The sequence below is a fragment of the Schistocerca piceifrons genome, chromosome X (assembly GCF_021461385.2).
Source record: "Schistocerca piceifrons isolate TAMUIC-IGC-003096 chromosome X, iqSchPice1.1, whole genome shotgun sequence".
Taxonomy (NCBI): domain Eukaryota; kingdom Metazoa; phylum Arthropoda; class Insecta; order Orthoptera; family Acrididae; genus Schistocerca; species Schistocerca piceifrons.
Genome location: NC_060149.1, coordinates 274,952,812 through 274,966,385, shown reverse-complemented (window position 1 = coordinate 274,966,385; position 13,574 = coordinate 274,952,812).

Genomic DNA, 13,574 nt, shown 5'->3' with positions numbered 1-13,574 from the left:
ATCTATCAGGTTCCAGGAAGCCCGAGTACTGGCGAAAGAACCACGGATGCGTGAGCGCATCATTTCTACACTGTTTATTAGGATCTAATTTACAACCCTGGTATGTTATTCTGTTGATTTTGTGGCAGGTCGTGACTTTTATTTAGGATTGAATTTGTTACGTAATTAATTATCCTTATTGCTAAAATTTATTACCTAGTATATCTACCTCTATATTTATGCCACCCTTACCCTTACCGGCATAATTTAATACCCAGTATGGCTACCAGATGTTTTCCCAAGATAGCCATATCTTAACTAGTAGGTATAATTTGCGACCCAGTACGATGACACAATCAAAGTATGGTTGCTCGAGGTGGCGGAAGGTCGTTTAAGTCCACCCTCAATGATTTTTCACCCACGACCTCCTAAATTCAATATCGTTGTTCCAATTCCCGTTGCAGTGCAGTTGCCTACCTCACACTCACCTGTAGTAAAATGGTTCAAATGGCTCTGAGCACTATGGGATTTAACTTCTGAAGTCATCAGTCCCCTAGAACTTAGAACTACTTAAACCTAACTAACCTAAGAACATCACACACATCCATGCCCGAGGCAGGATTCGAACCTGCGACCGTAGCGATCGCGCGGTTCCAGAGCGCTTAGAACCGCTCGACCACCTCGGCCGGCTTACCTGTAGTATCCGGGGATCTTAACCATCATATGCACTCGACACTCATGATCTATATGCCGTTGTGAAAGGTTTGTCATAGGCTCGTCGTGAAGTGTGACCAGAGATCTGCCACCTGCACACAGAATAAATAACTGACTCGCACAGCCATATGTAAGAACCACCAATTCCTCTCTCTAATTGCTCATTATTATTACACTAACGGAAAAAATAGCAACACCAAGAAGAAGTTATGTGACATAAACAAAAGTTGGTAGGCGTGTTTCTACATCGGAAGAACGATATCAATTCAAATTTCGAGCTACTCGCAGATAGTGGCGCTAGTGCGCAACTATTGTAATGCAAATTAGGTTTGCTTTGAATACACGCCGTAACGGTCGTGAGCGCTAATTACCTTTGAGATTCGATGAGGTGAACTGATGTTAGACAAGAATGTCTTTAAGTCGACAAAGACGCCATTATCAATACCTCACTGAATTTGAGTGAGGTCGTGCAATAGGGCTACGAAGGGCCGGAAATTCTTGCTGTGGTATTGCATTAAGTCTTGGCAGGAACGTAGCCACCGTACATGATCGCTGGCAGCGGTGATCAAGGGAATGCACAGTCGCAAGAAGACCGGGCTCCGGATGGCCACGCGGGACTACCGACAGGAAATATCATCGTATTCGGCGTATGGCTTTGGCGAATCGCACTGCATCTCCAGCAGCAGTATGAGCAGCAGTTGGCACCACAGTGACGAAAGGAACTGTTGCAAATCGGTTACTTCAAGGACAGCTCCGAGCTACACGCCCTGCAGCATGCATTCCACTGACCCCAAACCCTCCATTTGCAGCAACAGGATAACGCTCTCCTACATATCGCACTTGTAACCCAACACGCTTTACAGAGTGTCAACATGTTGCCCTGGCCTGCTTGATCACCAGATCTGTCCACAATCGAGCACGTCGGGCGCATCATTGGACGACAACTCCAGCGTCATCCACAAATAGCACTGAGCGTCACTGTACTGGCCGACCAAGTGCAACAGGCCTGGAACTCCATCCCACAATCTGACATCCGGCGCCTGTACAATACAGTGAATGCACATTTACATGCTTGCATTGAATATTCTGGGAGTCACACCGGTTATTAATGCAGAATTTCATATTTGCAATGACTTATCTCGCGCTTACATTAATTTGTGATTTTGTAGTGTTAATCGCTTAAATATGGTACCTATACAACTGTATTCCAGAAATTTCATTGTTGTTGTTGTTGTTGTTGTTGTTGTGGCCTTCAGTCCAGAGTCTGGTTTGATGCAGCTCTCCATGCTACTCCATCCTGTGCAAGCTTCTTCATCTCCCAGTACCTACTACAACCTACATTCTTCTGAATCTGTATAGTGTATTCATCTCTTGGTCTCCCTCTACGATTTTTACCCTCCACGCTGCCCTCCAGTACTAAATTGGTGATCCCTTGATGCCTCAAAACGTGTCCTACCAACCGATCCCTTCTTCTGGTCAAGTTGTGCCACAAACTCCTCTTCTCCCCAATTCTATTCAATACCTCCACATTAGTTATGTGATCTACCCATCTTATCTTCAGCATTCTTCTGTAGCACCACTTTTCGAAAGCTTCTATTCTCTTCTTGTCCAAACTATTTATCGTCCATGTTTCACTTCCATGCAAGGCTACACTCCATACAAATACTTTCAGAAACGACTTCCTGACACTTAAATCTATACTCGATGTTAACAAATTTCTCTTCTTCAGAAACGATTTCCTTGCCATTGCCAGTCTACATTTTATATCCTCTCTACTTCGACCATCATCAGTTATTTTGCTCCCTAAATAGCAAAACTCATTTACTACTTTAAGCGTCTCATTTCCTAATCTAATTCCCTCAGCATCACCCGATTGAATTCGACTACATTCCGGTATACTCGTTTTGCTTTTGTTGATGTTCATCTTATATCCTCCTTTTAAGACACTGTCCATTGCGTTCAACTGCTCTTCCAGGTCATTTGCTATCTCTGACAGAATTACAATTTCATCGGCAAACCTCAAAGTTTTTATTTCTTCTCCATGGATTTTAATTCCTACTCCGAATTTTTCTTTTGTTTCCTTTACTGCTTGCTCAATATACAGATTGAACAACATCGGGGATAGGCTACAACCCAGTCTCGCTCCCTTCCCAACCACTGCTTCCCTTTCATGCCCCTCGACTCTAATAACTGCCATCTGGTTTCTGTACAAATTGTAAATAGCCTTTCGCTCGCTGTATTTTACCCCTGCCACCTTCAGAATTTGAAAGAGAGTATTCCAGTCAACATTGTCAAAAGCTTTCTCTAAGTCTACAAATGCTAGAAACGTAGGTTTGCCTTTCCTTACTCTATTTTCTAGGATAAGTCGTAGGGTCACTATTGCCTCACGTGTTCCAACTTTTCTACGTAATCCAAACTGATCTTCCCCGAGGTCGGCTTCTACCAGTTTTTCTATTCGTCTGTAAAGAATTTGCGTTAGTATTCCATTACTCTACATTAACTACTTTTTGTTGTTTCTATTTCTTCCGTCATTATATTATTCATAGTGTATCTGTGCTTTCATTTATTACTATGTCTCTCTCAGTGCAACCGCAGCATGATGCACTAGAGCAGAAATTAGCAGATAAACTACCTGATATATCAGAGCAGGACCCCACAACTGTTCCCATACCCTGAATTTCCAACGTCTGCATCACCGCTCGGCGAGCCACAGGTTAAGTCGATTTCGTATACTGCTGTTCACCACTACTTATAATCTGACCGCCAGTGGGTCTAAACGTGTAACTGCAGACATATTTCTTGATAGTGAATAAAAGCGACAATAGAAATGGAGAATGTTCAGCCTGGTGCAAAAGAACAGTTCACTGAAATTGAGTGGGACTTTCCATGTAGCATGATCGATGGTCAGCTGATAACATGATATGACCCACCTCATCCTCCTCCAGAGAAATACGTCTCTACCAAGAAGGCATCCATCACTGACATGTATGGACCTCCAACACTGAAGTTAACATCTGGAGACTGTTTGTAGTGCATTTATTTACAACATTCATGTTTTGTGAACTTGTGTGCTCTATACAGTGGTTAATGGATTGTGACAGACTGGCTGACTCGGAGGAAACAGTATGTCAAGGTGCTATTCAGTGATTTTATGAACTATGTTTACTAACATAATGTGTGTGAGAAGGAGTAAGATCAGTGTATAAAACCGTGTAATTATACAGTACCGAAGACCGCTACTATTACCCCAACGGGTATTAAAGCGTTGCAAGCAGAATTTACAGACGGAATACCTAAGTATATTTTTGCTCCTATCGACTTGAATACAATAAAGGATGAATTTAAGGCATATAAATTTTTTGCTGTAGATGATGACTATGTACAGATAAAAAGTGCATCAAAAATATATAATAATAAAACAATATTTCTGACAAAATTGTTTTTTCCCTTCCAGACCTGTCGTTTTTCTTAATTAATGTGATTTAAACGTTTATAAAGATGTGCAGTCTTAAGAATCAAAAGCACGTGTAAATAATTTGTCTTATTTACGTAGCTAATAGTCCACTTCATTATTGGTCCAGACAATTTCACCTCGTCATCGTTGGGCTCTAAGCGAGGAATGTTTCTCAATAGTGACGTCCTCATCACCACCATCAGCTTCTAGCTGGACGTGTCATTGACTATATCATTATCTAAAATTCCCAGGAACAAGAAAAATATCTAATAAGCATTGTATGGAGTCATAAATCATTATTATTGTAGAAAGACTTTTATGGACCATCACTTACTTATTTATTCGTCCACAATTGCAACCCATTCTTAGGAACTTAGAGCTGAGAACGGCGTCATACGAGGTTCGCGAAAATGTTTGTCATCTCACTGTGTTTTATTTGGGCAATGTCATTTGCTATGGCATTAAACCATTTGGACATAATTGTATCATTGTTCAAAAGTTCTATGAACAGAACATCGGATAAGCATTGTTCGCAATCATCAGTTGTTATTATTATTACTGTAGAAAACTATTTTTTTTATAGATTACCACCTACACATTCGTTCTTGCATAACCTGGGGAACTCATGCTGAGAATGGCTTCATACAGTGTGTCGCAATGTACTACTCACACACACACACACACACACACACACACACACACACACACACACACGCGCGCGCGCACGCGCGCGCGCGCGCGTGCGCGCGCGTGTACTCACAGACACACACACACACACACACACACACACACACACACACACACACACACACATCTATATATACTATATAGGGAGAAGATCATGTTATTTACATATATCGTCATCTGCAGTCGGTCGATTGGCCTCATTTAGGACAGGCATAGTGCATCGTGGAAGCTAAGCATAGAAGCAGCCAGCTGACGGGGCATTTCCATCAAACTCACATCATTCAGTAATTATGGGAAAAGCAAAAATCATCATATAACCATTGTAGGCAAGTGTAAATTATTTTTATCAAAACACACACACACACACACACACACACACACACACACACACACACGCACACGCACACGCACAAAGAAACACACGACCCCCCCCCCACACACACACACACACACAAACACGATACTTATGAGCAGAATCCTCGTGGTGGTTTAGCCATCACAAACCAGCTACATGCCTCTGGAGAACCTGTTATCTCCACTTGAAGGTTTATCATATCGTTACCCATCAGTGGTGTTGGTGTGTTGTCATTTGCAGCATAAAAAATTAATTAGATCATATACGTACACAAACGAAATCATGCACATTGAATATTTAGATACCCACTTGCAACATCATCATCAAGACGAGGACATCACCATTTCCAGTGTAATCCTCACATGAACCCTCCATGGCTGATAATCAGAGTAATACTGAAGTGAATTAAACTGGTGACCGATGTCCTATATATTATCACTTGGAGACCGAGTGGAGGGAGGAGGGGGATGACCATGCATCTGCCTTGTTTTGGCAGGGACCAATCTTATGCAGTTAGCCAGTAGCATAACAAAAAATGGTTCAAATGGCTCTGAGCACTATGGGACTAAACTTCAGAGGTCATCAGTCCCCTAGAACTTAGAACTACTTAAACCTTACTAACCTAATGACATCACGCACATCTATGCCCGAGGCAGGATTCGAACCTGCGACCGTAGCGGTCGCGCGGTTCCAGATGTAGCGCCTAGAACCGCTCGGACACCCCGGCCGGCACTAGCATAACAGTCCACCACATTTCCAGCCAGTAGGAGAAGAGATCTAGAAGGAAAGGGGAAGGTGGAAGGAGGATACTGATGCATTTGTCTTGCTAGTTTGTGAGATGGTGCCTTAATGTACAGAATGCAGCCACTGTCTGGAGGTTAGGAAGACACACTGTAGTACAGTGTCTACTTATTCAGATGACGGACGGGGCTGCAGTGCTCCAGGGAAGTTGCACAATGAATGATATAACGCATATAAAGAATAATGGCTCATAGACGGACAGATAAGGGACAATGTGCATGCGATGAGGTTATGAGGCTTCAGGACAGGCGCATGATGAGCTGGCAGCAGCGGCTGCCTGGTGACTGGGAGGCGCTGTGCCTCTGTGGACTGCTGTCGTCAGTATGCAGGTTCGGAACAGCTGGTGACAGAGAAATAACAACCTATGGTACAATGAAGTGGCCATACGCTCTTGGCGTGGGGCACTGCTGTGCTGATAACCGTGTGTTCTTGTAGATGTAAAAACAGGTGGCAGGCTACGTACTGAGTCTGTAAGACAGCGGGCTGGTTCAGAACGCGCAGTGCGTCTGCTGGCTTCGTGCTCTCGTCTCTGACAGTCTTGTGCACTGTAACGATGTATTTGGAAGTGTGCGAACGCTTTCTTAATGGTATAAAACGTAAATAACGCACATCTAGTCCTGATAATATCTGATACAAATACAAGCTCCTTTTATAAAGAATGATTAACAACTTTAGTGCGCTATAATGCACTAAAACATTTGAATAATTATTTTTAACCAGTATACTGTCTTACATTTTTAAAAAAAAAATTCATGCCATTTTGTGCTTAACCCAGTCCTGGAAGTTCCTAAATAAATAGATCATGCAATATGCAAGGTATCTCTCTTGGATTTTCTTAGTTTCCACCTTCTCTACACTGGCCTATGTACACTTAACATAATAGTGGTGAACTTGTTTTGGGCGTAATGTTTTGAATTTAGCAGCCATATTGGGTCATAATTACAGCGATAAAAATAAGGAATGCCATAAATATAGTGGCCGCAGTCTTGGGTAATAAGGGTAATTAATCGAATAATGAACTACATCCAAAATAAACACCAACATCTGCCTTATAATCAATAGAATAATACACCAGGGTCATAGATAAACACAGTAGAAATAGCCTAAAGGGGTAGGGGAAGGGAGGAGGGAGAGGCGAATGGGTGGCCTTGAAAGTGACAGGTGGGGGAGGAGGTTTATATATCATTGTCCTCCGAAGAAAACAGCCTCCATGTTAGAAACTAGGCTCATTTGACTAAGGCAAATAACTTGTCGAAAACCTTTGACTCTGACTCACGCAAACAGTTAACCAAACTCTGTAAGAGTATATGATACTACTACTACTACTACAACTACTACTAATACGAATTTTAACGAGCAGATATTCCGCTTAGTGTGCTAACAGCACCATCTTAAGAAACAACTGCTAGTGTACAATAGACACAAAACAAAGCATAGAGCTGTAAGTAGACATACGTTAATCGTGTGGGCATGAATAGCAGAAGGGCAGTCTGAAAAGTCTCCATTGACAGGTACATCAAAATCCAGTCGAGGGAACTTTCCCAAAACCCGAAGAGACTCGACAGACAGTAACAAAAGAAAAATTGAGATGCTGAGCTCCATTTACGAATATGCCTCTCACAGAAAAATCAGTAATTGTCACATTCATTCAATTGCTTTGCCACTGAAAAGACGATTGAATGGGATATCATCACTTGCAGTGATGAAAAACAGCAAGAACTACCAATAAATACTCAGGGTACAACTGAGGCCCTATCGAGTTCAGTACGTAATATTACGAATTTCTTAACTATCACTCACCACGGATTCCAAGAGCGTAGAATAGTTCCCAATAAGCAAAAAATCCACAGATCTACCAAACCATGTCAGCCCTGTAGGAGAATTCTACAATTCAGACTTCTGCATGGCAAACCATCCCCGGCATCCACGCTTGGTGATAAAGGAAAGACACTGATAAACCAAATCAAAATGGTGGGACATGCCCTTCTTGACTGGGAATGTGCCAGTCATCTCCATGGCAACAAACATGCAAATAATATTAAATAAGAAACGCTTCCCAATTTTGTTCAGTATTACACGTATTTGATCAGGAACCAGCTTTCAGATTCTTAGGCCATCTTCAGGTGACAGTCTCTAAATACTGGTTCTGTGAAATCCCAAGAGCCCTCGATGAGATAACAGGGCAGATTTGAGTATCTTGATTTCTCAAAAGTTTCAATTCAGTGTCACACGATATCTGATAAACAAAAAATAAGTTTGTGATATATATTCAACTATTTATGGAATTGAAACTAAAACTTGGTGACAGCAGGACACGGCACGTTAATCTGGATAGAGCGTCCCCTCCACAGGAAGAAGTAGTTTCGGGTATGCCCTAACTGAATGTGATAGGAGTATTGATTTTCAATAATAATTCAGTTGGTACTGTTAGTTTCGATCTCAAACTATTTGTAGATAGCGCAGTTCCTTCTAAGAAAGTGGTAAACAATACAAAATGTAACAATAAAGTTAGTAATGTTTGAATGGAAACTAACTTGGAAACTAAAATTATCTGATGACAGAAGATTGTCATGACAGAGGGAGATGTTATTACATCGAATGTTGCACTCCTCTGACAGGTTCCAACACTATACCTACAACCGACGCAAAGGTCTAGCTCAGCCTCTGACATTTTGAAGGTCTGGCATCCTTGGTGGACTCATCTCTACGTAATGTACACTGTACTACACTATGATGCTTAATGTTAGTGAATGTGCCAATGATTATTCTGGTACCTAGGTCTAACGATAAAACGAAGGTAGGTTAGTATTTGCTTCGAGTATAGGTGGTATTGCTAGTTTGTTTCGTTGCAATTCTACTTTGTCTGTGATAAACGTCAACAAAGAGCTGCGCTTCTGCTCAACATAATGGCAGTACTAGGCAATGTGGCGATGCTATGACTGCTTATCGATGACGGTGAAATCACACGGAGGCTTTCGGATCTCCTGATACTTTTATAGAAGGTTTGCAGAGGTTTTGTTTACTTCGCTCCAGGTAATGCTTAATGCCAAGAACAGATCAGTAGTGGCCGGCCGAGGTGGCCGAGCGGTTCTAGGCGCTACATTCAGGAACCGTGCGACTGTTACGGTCGCAGGTTCGAATCCTGCCTCGGGCATGGATATGTGTGATGTCCTTAGGTTAGTTAGGTTTAAGTAGTTCTAAGTTCTAGGGGACTGATGACCTCAGAAGTTAAGTCCTATAGTGCTCAGAACTAATTGAATTGAAGAGCAGTAGTGCTAGCGCAGCAGAGCTATACATGTTACAGCCTAGAACCGCATGTTCTGGTGTTTCAGTTGCTCCAAACAGACAGGTTTTTCGCTGACTGAATTTGAATCATTCTAGGTATGTGAATTAGGCACTATGTTCCATTGAGACGTGCACCATGCCCCGACTGGGGTTGAAATGCAGCATCGCTAAACATTGCGGAACAATGGAAAAATATGTAGCCTCTTCGACGCCTGTCAGTAATATCCAGTTGACTGTGCTAGATATCCACTCTCCAGTTGGAATCTGTTCATGAGCCTCGTTCCATTTAGCTTCTGATTCAGTTGTAAAATCTCTCTTTTAAGTCAGTACGCGATGGTGTCATTCAGATTTACCCTAATAAGCACATACAGTGAATCCACAGAAGCGGTCCAGAATGGTCCTGTTATTCTCAGAAGAACATATTTCTACCATCTAGGCACAGTTTTCTTGTGAAATTCCAAGAAGAGTTGGTGTACCCACACGGAGGCCCAAAACTGAGTATTGTGAAGAAGATAGTGTTGTGGTGTACCTATATCACGGCTCGGGTGTCCCAATCGTGAGCTTGTGCGTGACGTTCGTTACTTTGTCGATGGAAATGGTTGTGTGTTCAGCGCAGTTACGTTGTTCAAGAAGTTGAAGCTCGAGATCTCTGCACGCTGCCTATCAACTGATACTTACTCCTCCCGACTTCCTGACTGGCTTCCTGCTGCTATTTCCTTTTAAGCAGTTTATGGTTGGTCTTGTGAGCAGCGATCTCGGAGTTAACTCGTCTCGTATCATAAATTTATCCTCTGAAGTACCTCACAGCCCTTTCCCACCAATGTAGCTCTCGAGTCTGCAGAAACCACGACTGCGCGTCAGTGAGCATACGCGACGATGCTATTAGTATTTTAGCTTCCTTCCATTAGGTAAGGAGGGGTTTTAATGCGATACTCCGTTATATGGTTCCACAGTGCGAGCCCCTGTGGGATCAGCCTTTACTAGTAATTGTCATCACATTTAGTTTCCCAACACGCGCTTCTGCATAATTGATGGAAATGCGTAACGGTAACCTGGAGTTAACATAACTGTGGAAGTAACGCATGCCATCAAAAGTTGCCAGAAGCACCTACGATGTCTATCATGATACCAACGGCGTATTTTAGAATATTCCGAACTATTGTTTTCAGTGCGTCGTTTATTGCATCGTCAATAGAGCGACCAGGTCTGCATCAAAACTTCCGCTGTCAAAGCCCACGGAGTCGATTGGACAGCAAACGCTTCAGGCCGTTAAGCAAGGACTGAGGAGATAAATGGCCCCGTAGGATTTAGACTCTGAGTTTCTTTTTTAATTTTTGTAGGTTACTAGTTTTGCAGTTTGCCACAACTCAGGTAGATGCTCAAGGCGCAGAGCTTCATTTAAGGCAGAAGAGCGGCACTTCATAAGATATCAGTTGCTGCATCACATCTAGGTGAATACCATCCGATCCAGAGTTTTTTCTGTAATCTTGTCAGTGCCTCTTCGTTTTGCGAGAATGGTCATGAGACGTTTTCTGGTTTGTACTCTTGTACACGTAGCTTCCCGATTTGGGCATGACCTTGTTGGTCTTAGAACGAGTCGTCGTCCTCCGGGAGGAACAGCAAAAAGTTATCCAATACTGTTTAATACTGTTGAAGGATACAAAGATGGACGCCATTGAGTCTTTGAAGCAACACAGAAAACCCAGTGGGGCGAGCACCACTAAGAAAAGACAAGACACCTCTCATTGCTGGAGAAGCTGAGGCGCAAATTCAAATACAGGCCATTTATATATTACTATATTAGATTTATCAGTAACTAAGACTGTAACGATTTACTTTAGATAAAGAGGATAATTACTAAGTATTTGTGTTTCTCTGAACCATGCAAGGATTTAAAATAAGAGCTTAACAATGCAGAGTGAAGCACGATCAATGGGAACGTTTCTTGGTGGGAGCAGCAGAGACGTAGGAGAGAAACGAGAGAGAGGTCGTTATGATACACGTAGACAGAAGGTTGCCAGATGCAGAAAATCGCCACTTCGTATGGGCAGATACGGGACAGTGTTATGCCCATCTCAACTGACGCCACCGTCGCAGATGTTGCACACAGCTGCCGTTGTCAAGGCTCCATCCAGAATTACTTGCTTATTCAGCTTGTAACTCCTATACTGCAAGCAGTACACGAGTAAAAACCTCGGGACTAAAACTGTCTGCCATTTGTACGCTACATAAAGGAAAGAACTACCAGGGTCTGGTAAACCGACTCCTGTATATTCAGAATTTGCTTGAAGGATCTTTTTGATAACTGATTATGATGCTGTAGCATCGATCCAGAATTTCATTTACATAAGCTACCATATTTGCTGAAAATACGTCATTCATAAAACTTACAGGATGTCCACAATGAAAGTTCCAGTTTCAAAAAACGCTGTAAGAAGAGAACCACTGCTCAGAATGACGTCAAGTTTGAAGAGCATATTATTGACACAGTGGGAAACTTCATGGAACCAAGAAACAAAAACCAAAAATGAAAATTTTACAGAGGGGAATCGCAGTACGGAGGCTATGGTGTGAGTTGCACTTTACACCATATGTACTGTTCAATGTGCATGATAGTACAAGTTCTGTAGTCGACAGCTGTGGTAATGTTCGTTAATAAGTCCTTCCACCACGGCCAGGTCATACCACATTGGATGGGAAAAATCAGTTTTTAATTGTCTTGTGACCAAAAATCACATAAAAAGCAAAATGACATCGCTTTATAATTGACCTGGAACAAAAAGCCTGTATAAAACTCAAAATGTCATCGGGTTTTAATTGTCCTGGGGCCAAAAGCCGCCTAAAAAGCAAAATGGCATCGGTTTCTACTTCTCGTGGGACTGGCACAAGACATGTTCAGTATTCTATCTAATTCAAAAAAAATTCAAATGTGTGAAATCTTATGGGACTTAACTGCTAAGGTCATCAGACCCTAAGCTTACACACTACTTAACCTAAATTATCCTAAGGACAAACACACACCCATGCCCGAGGGAGGACTCGAACCTCCGCCGGGACCAGCCGCACAGTCCATAACTGCAGCGCCTCAGACCGCTCGGCTAACCCCGCGCGGCTGCCTAATTCTGCCTGCCATTTTCTGTCACAAATTGAAATCGAGAAACACCATGTTCCACAACAAATCGGAGTGCCTCGGAGGTCACGTGCAAATGCGTTGAGCAATGTGTACCTTCGATTCAGCTTCGTTCGTAAACCACAACATCTCTCAGATAACCCCACAGCCAGAAGTCACACGGATTAAGATCAGGTGATCTGGACGGCTATTCTGTAGGGAAATGATAGCTGATAATTCCAGTATTTCCGAAACGTCTCTGCAGCAGCCACTTCGCTGCCCACGTTACCTAAGGAGCTCCATCGCGCATAAAAATGATCCTGCCCACATATCCACGCTGTTGGAGGGTTGGAATGATGTTGGTGCGCAGAAGACTTTCGTGCCGTTTTCCATTGGCAGTGCAGGTTTCAGGACCCGCAGGACGCACCTCCCAGAAAAATTACGGCCCAGGGATAAAAGATGCCATTAACCCGAACCACACAGTCACATTTCCACAATGAAGTGGTACCGGTTGATGTATGTGCGGATTTTCAGTTGCCCAAATTCTAACGTTCTGCTATTGACATGTCCTCGAAGATGGAAATGAGCTTTGCTTGTCCACATAATGTTCCCTGGTCATTCATTGTCTTCTTCCATGGTAGCAAGAAATTCCTGAGTGAACGTTTCACATGCTGGTAGGTCAGTAGGAAGCAACTCCTGAAGATGGGTGTTTTTTTTGTGAATAGCCATGTTTTGCAGGAATTTATGGAACGTGTATATCCAACGTTCGACCAATTCCCTGTACACTGCATGTTTGCACACCATCACACGACCACTCCTGCTATGCTAAGGCCACATATTCGGTCAACTGTTTTCCTCCCTCTGTCACATTGCACTTCATAAGAACCAGTCTTTTCGAATTTTGTAATCATTTTCTGCAGACCATTACCAGACATGGGGTCAATGCCGTTTTTCATAGCCTTGAGTGTTCGTAACTTCTGCAGGGCTACTGGCGCACTGCCACCATACTTGTAAAAGAACTTTATTAGCAGAGCGCGATCTTTCATGGAGACGGTCCTGTTGGGCATCTCGGACGCAAATTGAGATACTGCCGCCGGCTGGGGTGGCGGAGCGGTTCTAGGCGCTACGGTCTGGAACCGCGCGACCGCTACGGTCGCAGGCTCGAATCCTGCCTCGGGCAGGTGTGATGT